The sequence below is a fragment of the Schistocerca nitens genome, chromosome 10 (assembly GCF_023898315.1).
Source record: "Schistocerca nitens isolate TAMUIC-IGC-003100 chromosome 10, iqSchNite1.1, whole genome shotgun sequence".
Classification (NCBI taxonomy): domain Eukaryota; kingdom Metazoa; phylum Arthropoda; class Insecta; order Orthoptera; family Acrididae; genus Schistocerca; species Schistocerca nitens.
In genome coordinates this window covers 106,082,034-106,100,289 of record NC_064623.1, presented here as the reverse complement: position 1 = coordinate 106,100,289, position 18,256 = coordinate 106,082,034, and positions in this window count along the sequence as shown.

Sequence of the window (18,256 nt, the reverse complement as noted above, 5' to 3'; positions counted from 1 at the left end):
CAGCGTCATGAATAATCTACATCCTTGTATTACACGTCTACATATTATCAACACCTTGCCGCTAGAGGGCTCAGGACTGTACCTTGTAACATGGTCATGTGTAACGTAACTATGTGTTGCGTGAGAAACAGCGTGCTGCAACCGAGTTTCAAATTCGACGAGTTCAGTCACACATATAACACCACCTCCTCCAGGATGGCAATGTCGGACCTCACACGAGCGCTGCGACATTTGCAACACTTCGCCACCTTGGATTCACTGACATCGATTATACTCCCGACTTTTCTCCATCCGATTTTTACCTGTTTCCAAAACTTAAAGTACACCTACGAGGATTTCACTTTCGCAATGATGAAGCGCTGCCAGCAGAGGGGAGTTTGCGGCTCCGTCAACAAAGTCAAACAGCCTATAGTGGCGGTATCAACAAACAAGTCTCACGTTTGGAGAAATGTGTTCGTCGCTAGTGACTAAGCTGAGAAGTTGTAGACATGAATAATAAAGATTTAGAGCCTTGACACCATTTGTTTTATACGAGGGCAGTTCAATAAGTAATGCAACACATTTTTTTTCTGAAACAGGGGTTGTTTTATTCAGCATTGAAATACACCAGGTTATTCCCCAATCTTTTAGCTACACAACACTATTTTTCAACGTAATCTCCATTCAATGCTACGGCCTTACGCCACCTTGAAATGAGGGCCTGTATGCCTGCACGGTACCATTCCACTGGTCGATATCGGAGCCAACGTCCTACTGCATCAATAACTTCTTCATCATCCGCGTAGTTCCTCCCACGGATTGCGTCCTTCATTGGGCCAAACAAATGGAAATCCGACGGTGCGAGATCGGGGCTGTAGGGTGCATGAGGAAGAACAGTCCACTGAAGTTTTGTGAGCTCCTCTCGGGTGCGAAGACTTGTGTGAGGTCTTGCGTTGTCATGAAGAAGGAGAAGTTCGTTCAGATTTTTGTGCCTACGAACACGCTGAAGTCGTTTCTTCAATTTCTGAAGAGTAGCACAATACACTTCAGAGTTGATCGTTTGACCATGGGGAAGGACATCGAACAGAATAACCCCTTCAGCGTCCCAGAAGACTGTAACCATGACTTTACCGGCTGAGGGTATGGCTTTAAACTTTTTCTTGGTAGGGGAGTGGGTGTGGCGCCACTCCATTTATTGACGTTTTGTTTCGGGTTCGAAGTGATGAACCCATGTTTCATCGCCTGTAACAATCTTTGACAAGAAATTGTCACCCTCAGCCACATGACGAGCAAGCAATTCCGCACAGATGGTTCTCCTTTGCTCTTTATGGTGTTCGGTTAGACAATGAGGGACCGAGCGGGAACAAACCTTTGAATATCCCAACTAGTGAACAATTGTGACAGCACTACCAACAGAGATGTCAAGTTGAGCACTGAGTTGTTTGATGGTGATCCGTCGATCATCTCGAACGAGTGTGTTCGCACGCTCCGCCATTGCAGGAGTCACAGCTGTGCACGGCCGGCCCGCACGCGGGAGATCAGGCAGTCTTGCTTGACCTTGCGGCGATGATGACACATGCTTTGCCCAACGACTCACCGTGCTTTTGTCCACTGCCAGATCACCGTAGACATTCTGCAAGCGCCTATGAATATCTGAGATGCCCTGGTTTTCCGCCAAAAGAAACTCGATCACTGCCCGTTGTTTGCAACGCACATACGTTACAGACGCCATTTTAACAGCTCCGTACAGCGCTGCCACCTGTCGGAAGTCAATGAAACTATACGAGACGAAGCGGGAATGTTTGAAAATATTCCACAAGAAATTTCCGATTTTTTCAACCAAAATTGGCCGAGAAAAAAAATGTGTTGCATTACTTATTGAACTGCCCTCGTATAAAAAAGGCGTTATAACTTTTCACGTGGTATTTCGGAGGTATTACTTTTCAGCACAACCACATATTATATCCGAGCTATTTAACTGAGTGGTAGTGACTCCAGCTCACTAAAGCTGACAACCTTCAGTGTGCTGACTCCGTACGCTTCCAAATGTTAGAATGACGCCTTTCGGAGAGGAAGACACGGCGGTCGGTCGGCGCCGATTTTCGGGCTAGGGCCCTTTTACAGAGTTTACGTTTAACACTGTCAGGAAGCCGGTGAAAGAATCGTACAATTACTCACTGAATATTCTCTCTTCCGCTAACACAACTTTGAAGTGTGCCTCACTGACGAATGATACTTTACAACTGCTTGAATTAGTTACTACGGTTCACTTTCCTTGCATTTACTCCTACCCTCTCCCTCCCCCTCTTCCCGCCTCCCCCCATCCGCCCCGTCAACCCCCCCCTCCCTCTGCATTACAGCCATGTGTTTGTTATAAAACCCAACATCTAACAAACAAGCTATTCTTTCTCCCGCAAAAAACAAAAGTATTGTTGTCATTTTAAACTGTGCGCAATAACCGCGATACGGCCGCAAATGGAAATTGCTTATTTACTCATTCTGAGCCCATTTTTCGCCTTGTTTACTTTGCAGAGAATTAACACAGCAAACACATGAATAATTCTGTTTAATAGCATATACTGTGGCTAACGCACTCGCTAAATGACACACTCATTTTATTGGCACAGTGGCAGGGCTGGAACCGTTTGTTTTTTGTTTGAAGCTGTACAACATTTTCAAGGCGTCGATTACGTTACTTCCTTCAGCACAGCTCCAACCCAGGCAACAGGTTGAGGGTAGGAAAGAATCAAACATCAACACATGGAAGGGAGGCCCATCAGACAGTTCTACGTTTTCACTAAATTAACATTTATTTAAGAAAAACACACTGATCCATAGAATTCCACATTAATAACGACATGAAAACCATCAGAATTGACATACAATGTGACAAACTATTGAAATTTAGCAATATAAACAAAAGAAAACAGTATTCAATAAACAGGAAGCATTTGAGTTTCTAACAGTAAGAATGAAATTTCGATCTTAATTTACAAAGGTTCATGAGTTAATCCTTACAAACTCCACGGCCTGCAACCCTGGCGGCTGTCGCTCAACACAGATATAGCTCTAAGGAGCAAGACAACTACTCAACTTTTGCAGGGTATGACACGGCAAAGCTCTCCCGCGGCAAAAACTTTGACCTCCGGCGTTGGCCAGGATGCTGCCAACGTAGCGGCCCAGAAGTAACGGTTGCAAGGACGAAGGTAGACTCGCGTGTTTTGCAATCAACTGTGAACATAAATCACTCACGAGGCAGCACCCTTAAACTATAACAGAATATACACTCACAAATGATGAGACTCGCTTTAGCAAGACAAGTACAGTTCTGTAGCCTTAGATAAAGCAAACAGTTAAAGACAAACTTAAATAAATAAACTAATATATAAGAAGGCTTTAATCAGGTCAGGGGAAACTCGCTAATATTGACAAAGATAATTTGAATATATTTGGTCGTCCACAATAAATGGGTCAAATGGCTCTGAGCACTATGGGACTTAACTGCTGAGGTCATCAGTCCCCTAGAACTTAGAACTACTTAAACCTAACTAACCTAAGGACATCACACACATCCATGCCCGAGGCAGAATTCGAACCTGCGACCGTAGCGGTCGCGCGGTTCCAGACTGAAGCGCCTAGAGCCGCTCGGCCACCCCGGCCGGCCGTCCACAATAAATACAGGGTTATTACAAATGATTGAAGCGATTTCACAGCTCCACAATAACTTTATTATTTAAGATATTTTCACAATGCTTTGCACACACATACAAAAACGCAAAAAGTTTTTTTAGGCATTCACAAATGTTCGATATGTGCCCCTTTAGTGATTCGGCAGACATCAAGCCGATAATCAAGTTCCTCCCACACTCGGCGCAGCATGTCCCCATCAATGAGTTCGAAAGCATCGTTGATGCGAGCTCGCAGTTCTGGCACGTTTCTTGGTAGAGGATGTTTAACAATCTTTCACATAACCCCACAGAAAGAAATCGCATGGGGTTAAGTCGGGAGAGCGTGGAGGCCATGACATGAATTGCTGATCGTGATCTCCACCACGACCGATCCATCGGTTTTCCAATCTCCTGTTTAAGAAATGCCGAACATCATGATGGAAGTGCGGTGGAGCACCATCCTGAAGTCGGCGCTGTCGGTCTCCAGTTGTGGCATGAGCCAATTTTCCAGCATGTCCAGATACACGTGTCCTGTAACGTTTTTTTCGCAGAAGAAAAAGGGACCGTAAACTTTAAACCGTGAGATTGCACAAAACACGTTAACTTTTGGTGAATTGCGAATTTGCTCCACGAATGCGTGAGGATTATCTACCGCCCAGATTCGCACATTGTGTCTGTTCACTTCACCATTAAGAAAAAATGTTGCTTCATCAGTGATAAGTTTCGCACTGAACGCATCCTCTTCCATGAGCTGTTGCAACCGCGCCGAAAATTCAAAGCGTTTGACTTTGTCATCGGGTGTCAGGGCTTGTAGCAATTGTAAACGGTAAGGCTTCTGCTTTAGCCTTTTCCGAAAGATTTTCCAAACCGTCGGCTGTTGTACGTTTAGCTCCCTGCTTGCTTAATCGTCGACTTCCGCGGGCTACGCGTGAAACTTGCCCGCACGCGTTCAACCGTTTCTTCGCTCACTGCAGGCCGACCCGTTGATTTCCCCTTACAGAGGCATCCAGAAGCTTTAAACTGCGCATACCATCGCCGAATGGAGTTAGAGTTAGCAGTTGGGAGATCTTTGTTGAACTTCGTCCTGAAGTGTCGTTGCACTGTTATGACTGACTGATGTGAGTGCATTTCAAGCACGACATACGCTTTCTCGGCTCTTGTCGCCATTTTGTCTCACTGCGCTCTCGAGCGCTCTGGCGGCAGAAACCTTATGAGTTTTTCTACGTATCTGTAGTGTGTCGTGACCTTACGTCAATGAATGGAGCTACAGTGAATTTATGAAATCGCTTCAATCATTTGGCTCAAATGGCTCTGAGCACTATGGGACTTAACATCTATGGTCATCAGTCCCCTAGAACTTAGAACTAATTAAACCTAACTAACCTAAGGACATCACACAACACCCAGCCATCACGAGGCAGAGAAAATCCCTGACCCCGCCGGGAATCGAACCCGGGAACCCGGGCGTGGGAAGCGAGAACGCTACCGCACGACCACGAGATGCGGGCTTCAATCATTTGTAATAGCCCTGTACATACGCCTTTGTCTAGGTAAGCGAATGCATGTAACTGACAAGGTGCAGGTACAAACAGAGCTGTTGCAGTAAACACTTAAGGGAGGCTGAAAATTTCGCTCAGTAGTAGCCCTACGTAATTAAACTATGACTAAAACACGTCAACGTAAGTTAGAATGAATATATTTTACCAAATCACAATTAGATTACAAATTGATACCCCGTACTTGATACAGTACCTTGATATTGCCACCGGGTACTGTGCGACCCACCGGTGTTACCACTTTACTTCCTAACATCGTATCCCAAGCGGGTGTACACAAGCGGTTTGCCAATTAACGGAATCGCAGGGCTTCGAAGAAGACGCAGTAACAACCACTGACCACTCTCAAGCCAAGGCATACTGCAGAACAAACAACAGAACACGACACAATAACCTTTCGCCAATTTTCCTTTAAACAGTAAAAGCACAGGGCCAGAATATCCGTAGGCAACATGTTACGGTGCAGTCCCCCCAACGTGAATTATCCTTTTAACTCCTCTTCAAATAACAGAAGGAGGTCCCCGTCACCAGAGCTCCAGAGCACGGCCTTCGTCACCTTCTTTAGCGGCTGTCCAACACTCGACAAGTCGCTCGGTGATCCAGCTAGCTACATGCGTTGTCCATCCCAAATCTGCCCAACCAAACGCCGCCGCCAACCACTGCTGCTCCAGCCCTCCTCGGTCCATCACGTGACATTCACCACTCACACCGCCGAGCTGAGCCTCCACCTCAACCATGAAAATCAAAGATAAGTCACGTGGGAGGTGACTATCGACACCGGCGCCAGGGGTAGTTAGGCCACCAAACCGAGCCGCCACGGCTCAATGTTAACACGAAAACACGTATGCCATGTTAAATAAACTGTATATAGAACGGTTCAGAGTTGGTCCTAAGAACAAAGGGGTGTAGATTGACTGGTTGGCCTTTGCGGATGACCTGGCTATTCTTGCTAACAACATAGTCAGCAGTCTGCAAGATCAATAGGCTGTCAGAAAGTGCTGAAAATGTTGGACTCCAGATCTCTATTCAAAGGACAAAATATATGACGAACGTCTGTAATGGAGCTGAACGGATGATCACCAATCTTGGATAAATCGGACGAGTTAAGAATTTCAGGTATCTCGGTGAAGTCATCCAGGAGAATGGATTACAACAAGAAGCAATTAATGCCAGGATGAAGAAGTTAGACCAAGCACACCAACTGACAAAGAATACCTATAACAAAATGTCTATGAGTATAGGGGCCGAGTTCCGACATTACAGTACAGTTGTAAAACCTGAGGGCTTATATGCGTCCATGAATAGACAAGGTCAAGCTGAGCGGCTGGAAAAGCGAGAGCGTAGGATATTAAGGAAAATCGTAGGTAATAGATGGGTTGATGGACAATGGCGAATGAGAGCAAATGAGGTCTTGTACAACAAGGCAGAACCTATCACAGCATCCATTAAGAAGAGACGATTGTTATTTTTCGGTCATTTCATGAGGATGGACGGTGACCGACTAACTAAAAAAATATGGAGTTTCATCCAATCTAAGAAAACAAGCCAAGATGATTCGAAGAATGTGAAAAAATCTTAGGCAGATTGGTATTTCAGAAAAAGAAATTCCTGACAATAAAAAATTTATAAGATTGATGAACAACTACCAAGGTTTTAAAGTGGCATCAACGTCCAAAATACGGAGTGGACCATTATCCGAAGAGCATAAACATGCACTTCTTGGTGTGCTCAGAAAATACTGGGTTGGGTTGTTTGGGGGAAGAGACCAAACAGCGAGGTCATCGCTCTCATAGGATTAGCGAATGACGGGGAAGGAAGTCAGCCGTTCCCTTTTCACAGGAGCCATCCCGGCATTTGCCTGGAGCGATTTAGGGAAATCACAGAAAACCTAAAGCAGGATGGCCGGGCGCGGAATTGAGCCGTCGTCCTTCCGAATGCGAGTCCAGTGTGCTAAGCACTGCGCCACCTCGCTCGGTTTGAAGATACTGGCAGGAAGTCACAGCTGGAACAAGAAATAGACACTAAAATGAAATTGGCTGTTACCACGCAGTCCATACAGGCTCAACTCCATAAAACAAAGTCGCATATGATAAAATAATAAAATTACAATTTTAGGAATTTTTCTTAACTTGTACTGTGAATCCTTGGTTCTCGCAAAATTTTATTAATCTAGTTGAACGGAAAATACCGTTCACATTTTGTTGACTGACTTTACGTGTGTTGGCATAAATGGCGGCATCTTTTGACTGCATTGGCTTAAATGCTCACGTTTTTAGAATTGCCAAGGGGCTGTATACCTTAGTAAGTGGCGACACCGCCGGCCGGTGTGGCCGAGCGCTTCTAGGCGCTTCAGTCTGGAACCGCGTGACCGCTACGGTCGCAGGTTCGAATCCTGCCTCGGGCATGGATGTGTGTGATGTCCTTAGGTTTGTTAGGTTTAAGTAGTTCTAAGTTCTAGGGGACTGATGACCGCAGATGTTAAGTCCCACAGTGCTCAGAGCCAAGTGGCGACACCTCTATTCGTTCGTGAGACAATGGAGGCTTATGAGTTGGACAGACAGAATAACAACAAAGTGACCCTAAATAAGGGTTCCATTTTTACAGACTGAGATACGGAACACTAAAAAGAGGAGTAGAGTTCAACGATTAAGAAAGATGATAGAGTCAATAGGGGGTGCTGAACTTAACTGTGTAACGTGCTCAACTTTTTGACTGGGAACACTTCTTGAAAATTTCACATGCATAACTCAGCTAATGAAAAATACATCCGGAAATATTAAGCTTAATTACAAACTGAGTAGGTTGTTTTCTTGGCCCTTTTTTAGGAAGAAAAAACGCGCGCGCTAGAGAGACAATTTGTTCCCGCACCGTGGATTTAATTAATGTGCAGGTTCTCTTTTTTTATTATTTTGGGGCTATAATTTATTTTCCGCCCGGGAGCTGCGCAACCCCTACAGCGACCGCCCTGCCGGCTAAAAAGCGAGAAGGGTGCAGGGCGCGTGGGCGGACGGGGGTGGAATATCAAACAGGCCCGCAGACACCGCCTGAAAGGGAATGTGTGCGCGCACAACACACAGGTAATAAATTTCAGGTCTGCGAGCGCGCTGCCAACATAGAGCCACACGTCCGTTATGCTACCGCACAAGCGGACTTTTCTCGCACCTTAAACGCCACTCCGAGCTGTTTCAAATACGTCCATTATGAGCATAAATATACCGGACAAGAAATTAGTCACGAGGGAGAGATCGCGCCAACATCTTTTAACACCGATTTTGTTCTTGCTGTAATGGTTAGGAAATCCCACAAGTTTCTTCCTTTATGCCTTATGAAGCTCACGCTACCCATTGACAACTGATATATGTGGGAACGTAATGGCACTTGCAATTGATCCACAATTCTGAATAATTTTCTTCTGACATCCATTTTGTTTTGGATGTCTTTCAACATCCGTATTATTTCATAGATACATAAAAAGAACAAGAAACAGACAATAGTACAAGAAATATACAAAAATAAACACACTGCAGTGGCGATATGATTATGTTACTCAAATCACATACGCTAACACCAAATCAAAGTGATAATCATGTGAGTACATTTGCACAGAGATGGCTCAAGAGTTTAGTCAATGATGAAATCCGCTTTAGTTGTAAATAAATGCGATTTACTACTAGAAAGGAATGCAAAACCCAGTTTCAGGACGAATGTCCCATCTTCAGGTGTATGTGCAAAATTTTTAAGTGTATTATAATACCTATAAACATGTTTGATATAATCTGAGTTAATCAAAACCAACATAAATTCTTAGAGAAAGAATCTTACACGCACATTAAAATGTGAGTCCACAAAAAGTGCATAGCCAAGGTTGAAATACCGGTAGATTAAAATATATTAAAACAGTGCGTCTCTGGTACATGACGTGTAAGATGGTATGTTCTTCAATACTAGGTCTGTCAGAAAGCTTCTCGCAGAGCAGGACCAACATAAAAGAATGAAGGTCCTCAATCAGAAGAGCAGAAACACCCGTTAAATGGAATAAAATATGTCAAACAGTAATGCCCGTTACAAAACTTACAACGGTCCAGGCTTAGGCTGGCGCCACAGATAGATCCATATGAAGATAGACAGGCAGTCTTTCGAACGTCCAAAAAAGAGGTTATATAGATTGCGCACCTGTAGGTTTGTCCGTCCCCGGCAGCTCTCACTCAGCGTGTTCGGTCAGAGGGTTAGCTGCCCTCTGTAATTAAAAAACTGAGTTAATGGATCAACGACGAACTGAAACGGGTGTCTTGCGACGTCCGCCCCGATCAGATACAAAGAACGAAGACGAACAAAATGAGATTAAAAAAAAAAGGTGGTCAGCGCGACAAAATGTCAATCCCAAGGGCCCGGGTTCGATTCCCGGCTGGGTCGGAGATTTTTTCCGCTCAGGGACGGGGTGTTGTGTTGTCCTGACGATCATTATTTCATCCCCATCGACGTGACCGTCACCGAAGTGGCGTCAAATCGAAAGACTTGCACGCGTCGAACGGTCTACCCGGCGGGAGACCCTAGTCACACGACATTTACATTTCATCTGTGGGTGTGTAAGGAAAACAATGTAACCCCTTGAGTAAAGTTTGCGACTCGGCAGTGTTTCATAGACCATCATTAGATCGGTACGAAGCACAACCCGAAGCTGAAATATCGGCGGGAGCGGCCGCGTACCTGTTAACGTTAGCGAGTGGACTGCTCACGGCTTCTGACGGTCAAAATTTAGATTTAAGGTACCCGCCAACAACAGGTCTAGGAAACCACCATCCACAGAAGTAGAACCTAACCAAGGCTAGAAGTAAGATACAAATATGAAACGAAGGTAATGAGAAGTAGTAGAAATGAGAACAGCGAGATAACATCAGGATTGATGGTCACGAAGTCAATGAAGTTAAGGAATTCTGCTACCTAGGTAGTAAAATAACCAATGACGGACGGAGCAAGGAGGACATTAAAAGCAGACTCGCTATGGCAAAAAAAGGCATTTCTGGCCAAGAGAAGTCTACTAATATCAAATACCGGCCTTAATTTGAGGAAGAAATTTCTGAGGATGTACGTCTGGAGTACAGCTTTGTATGGTAGTGAAACATGGACTGTGGGAAAACCGGAACAGAAGGGAATCGAAGCATTTGAGATGTGGTGCTATAGACGAATGTTGAAAATTAGGTGGACTGATAAGGTAAGGAATGAGGAGGTTCTACGCAGAATCGGAGAGGAAAGGAATATGTGGAAAACACTGATAAGGAGAAGGGACAGGATGATAGGACATCTGCTAAGACATGAGGGAATGACTTCCATGGTACTAGAGGGAGCTGTAGAGGGCAAAAACTGTAGAGGAAGACAGAGATTGGAATACATCCAGCAAATAATTGAGGACGTAGGTTGCAAGTGCTACTCTGAGATGAAGAGGTTAGCACAGGAAAGGAATTCGTGGCGGGCCGCATCAAGCCAGTCAGTAGACTGATGACCAAAACAAAAAAAAATGAAACTTGTGTCGAATTGTTTACAACTATCAAAGTTTTTTTTTCTCTCTTTTAGTACGTACGTAGTGGATGAGGTGCAGTGCCCAAGAAGCCATGTTTACCAATCAGGAGAAGGCACTGTGTGTCCTGTGGTACCATGAGACACGATCACCAACCACAGTGCAGAGACACTTCCAGACAACATTTGGACGGAATCCACCTGATGTCAAGAGCATTAAAGCCTGGTATGAGAAGTTCAAGAATACAGGATCGGTTGCTGACCTTCCGAGGTCTGGTCGACCAAGAACCTCAGCAGACAGGGTGGAAGCTGTAAGGCAGTCTTTTCTGCGAAGTCCGAAGAAATCGGTGCGCAGGGCCTCACGTGAATTAACAGATGCTAAAAAACTCTTTTCATGACATGTTACACAAACGTTTATTGTTTCGTGCATATAAAGTGCAAATCTTTCAGGCCTTGTTGCCCAATGACAGTACACGCCGATATGACTTTGCGGTCGAAATGCTGACGATGATGGTTATCTCAGACGGATTTCCTTTTTCAACGAAGCGACCTTTTTAGTCAGTGGGGTAGTGAATCGCCATAATGTGCGCATTTGGGGTTCACAACCCCTGGCGAGGTCATGGAGTGCACCAAAGGGAATCCAAAGGTGAATGTTTGGTGCGCCCTATTGCACGATCGAATTATCGGGCCATTCTTCTTTGCTGAGGCTACCATCACATCTGCAGTGTATCTGGACATGTTGCAACTTTATGCTGTTTCTCAGCTGCTTCAGTATCAACCCGAGGTCTTGTTTCAGCAAGACGGTGCACCGCCTCATTGGGGTTTGGACGTCCGTGCCTATCTCGATATGACCTTTCCTGGGCGATGGATTGTTCGTGATGGGCCAACGGTTTGGCCTCCACGCTCTCCTGACATAACCCCATTAGATTTCTTTTTATGGGGTTATGTCAAGGACGAGGTCTACCGAACACGTGTACCAGATCTTGAAACCCTACGGTAACGGATAACCACAGTCGTTGAATCGATCCCTCCAGTGATGTTGACTAATGTGTGGACGGAAACTGAATATCGCCTAGATGTGCTACGTGCTACTAAGGGTGCTCATGTGGAAGTTTACTTATGTGTGAAAAAAAACTTTGATAGTTTGTAAACAATTAGACACCAGTTTCATATTTGTATCTTACTTCTAGCCTGAGTTATCAATTTATGTAATCAGGGGAAGACTTTTCGGACACCCTGTATGTAAGCGGAGCAGACAAGGACGGGGGATCACCCTAGGGAAGATATGAACTTCAAATGGGCAGATTATTATTACGCAGAGCCTGTGAACGAGTATCAGGAAAAGGGCGAAGCTGGTCGACTGTTCGCGTGCTACTGTCGTGAGCATCTGCGGAAAGAGGTAGAACGACAGAAAAACTACCACTAGGTGCTAAACAGTTGGACGCCCACGACTCTTCACGGAACATGGGATTCTGAGGCTTGTTTGCTCTGTAAAGTAGGATAGGTGGCGATCTGTGGCATGCCTGCCGAAAGGTCACAATGTTGATGCACGCATAAGTTTTTCGGAGCGCGCTGTCCATCGCGCGCTGGTGGATATGGAGCTCTGCAGCAGACACCTAAGAGTTTAACTGTTGACCCAACAACATCTCAGTTACGATTACAACGGGCATGCGCCCAGAAAGCTGAGTGGTCAGCGTGACGGATTGCTGTCCTACCGGCACGGGTTCGATTCCCGGCTGGGTCGGGGATGTTTCCGCTCACGGACTGGGTGTTGTGTTGTCTTCATCATCATTTCATCCCCATCCGTCGCGCAGGTCGCCCAATGTGGCGTCGAATGTAATAAGACCTGCACCAAGGCGACCGGACCTGCCCCGCAAGGGGCCTCCCAGCCAATGACGGCAAACGCTCATTTTCATTTACAGTGGGCATGGGACCATTGGGTGTGAGAGGATATCACACGGAATAAACCCTTCAGAGCCCCGGAAGACCGTTTATAGAACTTGATCTTTTGAACGTGTGGCTTTGAACTTTTTGTTCAGAGGTGAGGTGTTTCCCCCTCCATAGATTGTTGTTTTGTTTCTGATTAGAAGTAATGAAGCCATGTTTCATTGCCTGTGACAATGTCCGACAAAAAAGTGTCACGATAAAACTTGTAACGCCCAAGCAATTGCGCACAGATGACTCTTCGTTGCTCTGTATGGTCTTCTGGTAGGTGGTGAGGAACGCATCAGGCACGCGCCTTCGAATGCAGCAAGTGATGGACGAGTGCATCAGCATTTCCAGTTCTGCAGCGAGGTGCTTGACTGTGATCCGCCGATCTCTGTCGATGAGGGTGTCCACACGTTCCAACGTTCCACGAGTCACAGCTGTGTGCGGTCAGCTGCCACACAGGAGCTTGGACAGGTTAGTGCGACATTGTTTAAATGACGTCAGGCGCCCTGCCCATCGACTCACCGTGCTTTTGTTCACTGTCACGTCTCTTTAGACATTTTGCAGGTCCCTATGCATATTTGCGATGCTCTTTTTTCTCCCCAAAAGAAACTCTATGACAGGTCTCTGCTTGGAACATACCTCCGTTACAGACACCAGTTTGAAGCATGTATAGCGCCGCCATGTATGTTCATGAAACTATAGAGGATGAAGCGATAAATTCCACGAAGTTCTACCATAATTGCCACATTTTTTCAACCGAAATTGGCCCAAAAAATTGTGTTGCATTACTTATTGAACGCCTCTCGTATTTTGCGGAGCGACGAGTATTGTAATATATCGATTGGTCGCCTTGTGAAGCGGCAACAAAGGAATGAATGTTGAGACCGAGTGCACGATGAAGCGTTTGCATGTTCATCCTCATAAACAAATCTTTCTTGAATTATAACATGAAGAAATATGAACTGATTGTGAGAACAAAACTCCTTGTGTAGTGTGGTCGGTAGCCCGAGGCGCAATCATCTTCAACACAATTACAAGTGATTTGTACCTTGGTTACAGTTTTCAAGTTTATGCTGAATTAATATACGGAGTACTAAGTAGAGAATGGAAGAGGTTTTTCGGTAAAGTGTTGTCTGTAATACTGTGAACTGTTACTGGGGCGTTTAAAGTGTTGCATGAACTGGTTGTTATTACTTCTGTGTCTTAAACTGAGTGTTATTGTAAGCAGCGGTTGAATTAATACGCAGAATACTAAAATTATGAACTGAAAGTTGTGTTCAAATGAATGCTTTACTCCTCTGCCACAAACTGCGAATCGTAAACCTACACATGTTTTGAGAATGAGATTGTCACTCTGCAGCGGAGTCCTGTTATGAAACTTTCCTTTCAGATCAAAACTGCGTGCCGGACTGAGACTCGAACCTCGGGACCTTCGCCTTTCGCGGCGCACAAGTGCTCTAGCATCTGACCTACCCAAGCACGACTCGGGACTCCTCCTCAGAGCTTTACTTCCGCCAGTAGCTTGTCTCCTACCTTCCAAACTTCTCAGAAGCTCTCCTGCGAACCTTGCAGATTCCCCAGGCTGTGGCTAAGCCGTGTCTCCGCAATATCCTTTCTTCGAGGACTACTAGTTCTGCAAGGTTCGCAGGAGAGCTTCTGTGAAGATTGAAAGGTAGGAGACAAGCTGTGATTACGGGACGTGAATCGTGCTTGGGTAGCTCAGTTGGTAGAGAGCACTTTCCCCGCGAAAGTTCGAGTCTCGGTCCGACCAACAGTTTTGATCTGCCAGGGAAGTTTTATACGTGGTTTGTTTGTTGATTGCTATTTTATTACTGCTGCTTATAGTTGAATTAATATGTAGAATGTTACAGACGGACCGTGAGTTCAAAGACTATTCAAATAAATTATTTCCCGCTGTACACGAATTTTATTGTTGTCTGATAGTACGATTCGTAATTGAATTAATATGCACAGTTTCACATGGAATAGTAATTTTTAGATGTTTCCAAGTGAATTAATTTTTCGTGAGGCAACGATCTGTGTACGAGACACTTAAGTCTGTTTTGTGCTCCATTTGCTAGTTGGTTTTATAGTATACCACGTATCGACTGCGAAATAAACTTCATGTTGTATGAACTATTTTAGTATTTGATATGATACACAGACCACGAACTATGTGCGTAATAGAGCGACTTGTTAACGACGCAAATTTGCCTATGTTGACAATGGTATGGTTCAAATGGCTCTGAACACTATGGGACTTAACATCTATGGTCATCAGTGCCCTAGAACTTAGAACTACTTAAACCTAGCTAACCTAAGGACATCACACAACACCCAGTCATCACGAGGCAGAGAAAATCCCTGACCCCCGCCGGGAATCGAACCCGGGAACCCGGGCGCAGGAACCGAGAACGCTACCGCACGACCACGAGCTGCGGACTGACAACGGTAGGCAGTTTGTTATTAGAGACGGGGTCATTAGCCACATAGAACGACGACTGTACCCTGCCACAAAGCTGCACACATATTTTCACCTGGTCCTGACAAATCAACTTCGCCAACATGGAACGATGCCATATAGAGTACGCAAGTTGAATGATTTACAGAAACGTGTTCTCACACAAACAGTTACGACTTCTCTAAAGTCACTCTCGCAAGCCTCGTAATTCGTCCGGATCATCACCAGTCTCATGGGGGTGAAACTCATACTGTGGCTTCCGGTTACAAGACCTAGGTTCGCTGGCAGTCCACTTGGATCGCTGCAAGTTTATGAGTGCATTATCTCGCTTTCTTATTGTGCGAATTTAGTCTTCCACACTTGTTTTCGTTTCGTAGTTAATAGAAGTTGATTTCATCACATTATGCTTCTAATTATGAATTCTCTTGTACTGCCCTCTTCGAAGAGAATTGTAAACGTGTTGCTCCTATTTTGATTGTGTTCTGATCGCATCCGTAATGCTGGTTGGGGAAAATGCTTCCATATTTGTTTTATTCCACATAAAACAGAAGCTGCTTTCCTTGCATGGTGTTCTGTGGACTTGTATGTATTTGTTACTACTTACGAGTCTGTGTGTGAACTTCTTGTTCTAACTGCATTGTAAGTTAATTGCTTATATTCTACTTTATGTCACCACTTTGAGTAGTTTCTCGTATTTAATGGAGAATGTAGTGTTAGCGGTTAGCCAACACTACGCACACTACTTGGTTGAGGAGGCCGAATGCACGCATTAAACTCACGCAGGCTAGAGATAGGTCTGAAACAGGATACGTAATGGATGCTATAAAGAAAAGTACGTAGCTTCTGGTATACTTAACTTTAATCCATCGTTTGTATACATCGTTCTTGATGAGATATGCTTCATACGATAACTATCAATTGCTATGGCGCCTTGCTAGGTCATAGCCATTGACTTAGCTGAAGGCTATTCTATCTGCTCTGCAAATGAGCGAGGCTTCGTCAGTGTGCATCGCTAGCTAAGTCGTCCGTACAACTGGGGCGAGTGCTAGTCCGTCTCTCGAGACCTGCCGTGTGGTGGCGCTCGGTCTGCGATCACTGACAGTGGCGACACGCGGGTCCGACATGTACTAATGGACCGCGGCCGAATTAAATGCTACCACCTAGCAAGTGTGGTGTCTGGTGGTGACACCACAGAGAACTCAGTGTTTTAGGTTTTGACGGAACTAGTATTGAACTTCACTACGTGTTACCACGGAATGAGTAGGTAAATCAGCATTCAAAGGTATTGCTTCTGGCCACTGAGTGTCATGCATTTCACTGTGCGTTCTAGCGTATGTAGATGTAGACGAGTATGCTTTGTATTCGTAGTCACTAGAGCATTCTTCCTCGCAAAAGCTAAAAATGCGACAGTAGTTGCGCAACTGTCTTCGCATTGTATCAACAGTCACTACAAAGTTACATTTTGGATTGAATTGGATTGTGTGGGGGAAGATACCAAACAGCGAGGTCATCGGTCTCACCGGATTAGGGAATGAAGTCGGCCGTGCTCTTTCAAAGGAACCATCCCGGCATTTGCCTGGAGCGATTTAGGGAAATCACGGAAAACCTAAATCAGGGTGGCCGGACGCGGGATTGAACCGTCGTCCTCCCAAATGCGAGTCCAGTGTGCTAACCACAGCGCCACCTCGCTCAGTAGTTACATTTGAAACGTTCCCCTAGAACAATTATACATGACTGTGCTTAAACTGACACACAATATTTTTTAGCGCAAAGCAGTCTGACTTTCAATAATCCCTACAAAAGAATGGCCCTGACTAACATTAACCTATACCTTTCACAAATCACTTACCTCACCAAAATCTTCGTTACTCGAACTACTGCAATACAGCGAGCGCCACTACTGCCAGCTAAATAAAAGATTCAAACTACGGAAGGCACTAACTACTGATAGGCATAGTTAGCAAATGAAAGATTTTAATAGAGAACAAACAATGTATTTACCTTTATAGTCATAATATATATAGCAGTTCATGACATCCAGTCTTACAAATTTCAAAACTCCGCCATTTCTCTCCCCACATCCACCACCGCTGGCAGCTCACCTCCAACTGCGCAACGCTACGCGCTGTTCACATCCAGCTGCCGCTGCCCAACACTACAATGGCAGACAACAATGCAAACTAGCCACAGACTGCACACAGCACAGCCAGTAATTTTCATACAGAGCGCTACGTGGCGTTACGAATAAGAAAACCCAAACAGCCTACTTACATAGCCCCCATGCTCCCCACAAAAAATTTTACAAATTGTTTTGGGCAGTGGCCAATAATGATTTGATAAAATTTTTCATAATTACAATAACAAAGAAATCAAATGCACACACTTATTGATACAATGTTGTTCAAAAGCCAAAATTTTCTCACAGTCCATAAAGACTGTCTTGATCGTTCATCACAGTAAAATAGCAGTGTTTTTCTCAAAGTCTGAGCAGTAAAAGAAAATGCACACGGAAGTAGTGGATTTCCATGCAGTCTTGAAGAACTAGTGTTGTCCTTCCAACGAAAAGACAGTGCTGACTCTTGACATGCAGACAGGTAATGGGCCACAACAGAGCAAACCCACAGCAGAGTCAGTCGAAGTTTTGAAGAATATTGGCAGGTAGGTCATCACAGAGCAGACCCATTGTAGTCCTGGTAGAGATTATGGTATTGGTGGGCCACCAGAGGTGCAGACCCACTGCAGTCCTTGTAGAAATAATGGTATTGGTGGGTCATCAAAGATGCAGACCCACTGTAGTCCTTGTAGAGATGGCCAGCAGCCATCTGTTGCAACTGTGCAGGTGCACAATCACCATTGATGAGTCTTGCGGAGAATATAGCAAGTCCATAAACCACCACTTGTGCACTCACCAAGTTTTTGGAATTGTCCTTAGAACCAGCAATGCTGTTATCCAGTCTCTTGCTGAATTATTAACACACGTGCAAACACATACTGTGCATATATTATGACCAACAGAAACGTGTGCAGTGAAATGGTACTTAATTTGATGAACTGGTGTCTATACAATTATAAATTTACAACATAAGAATACAATTACAAAGGTACAAAATACATTATTAAATAACATAATAGTAAAGATAACCTTT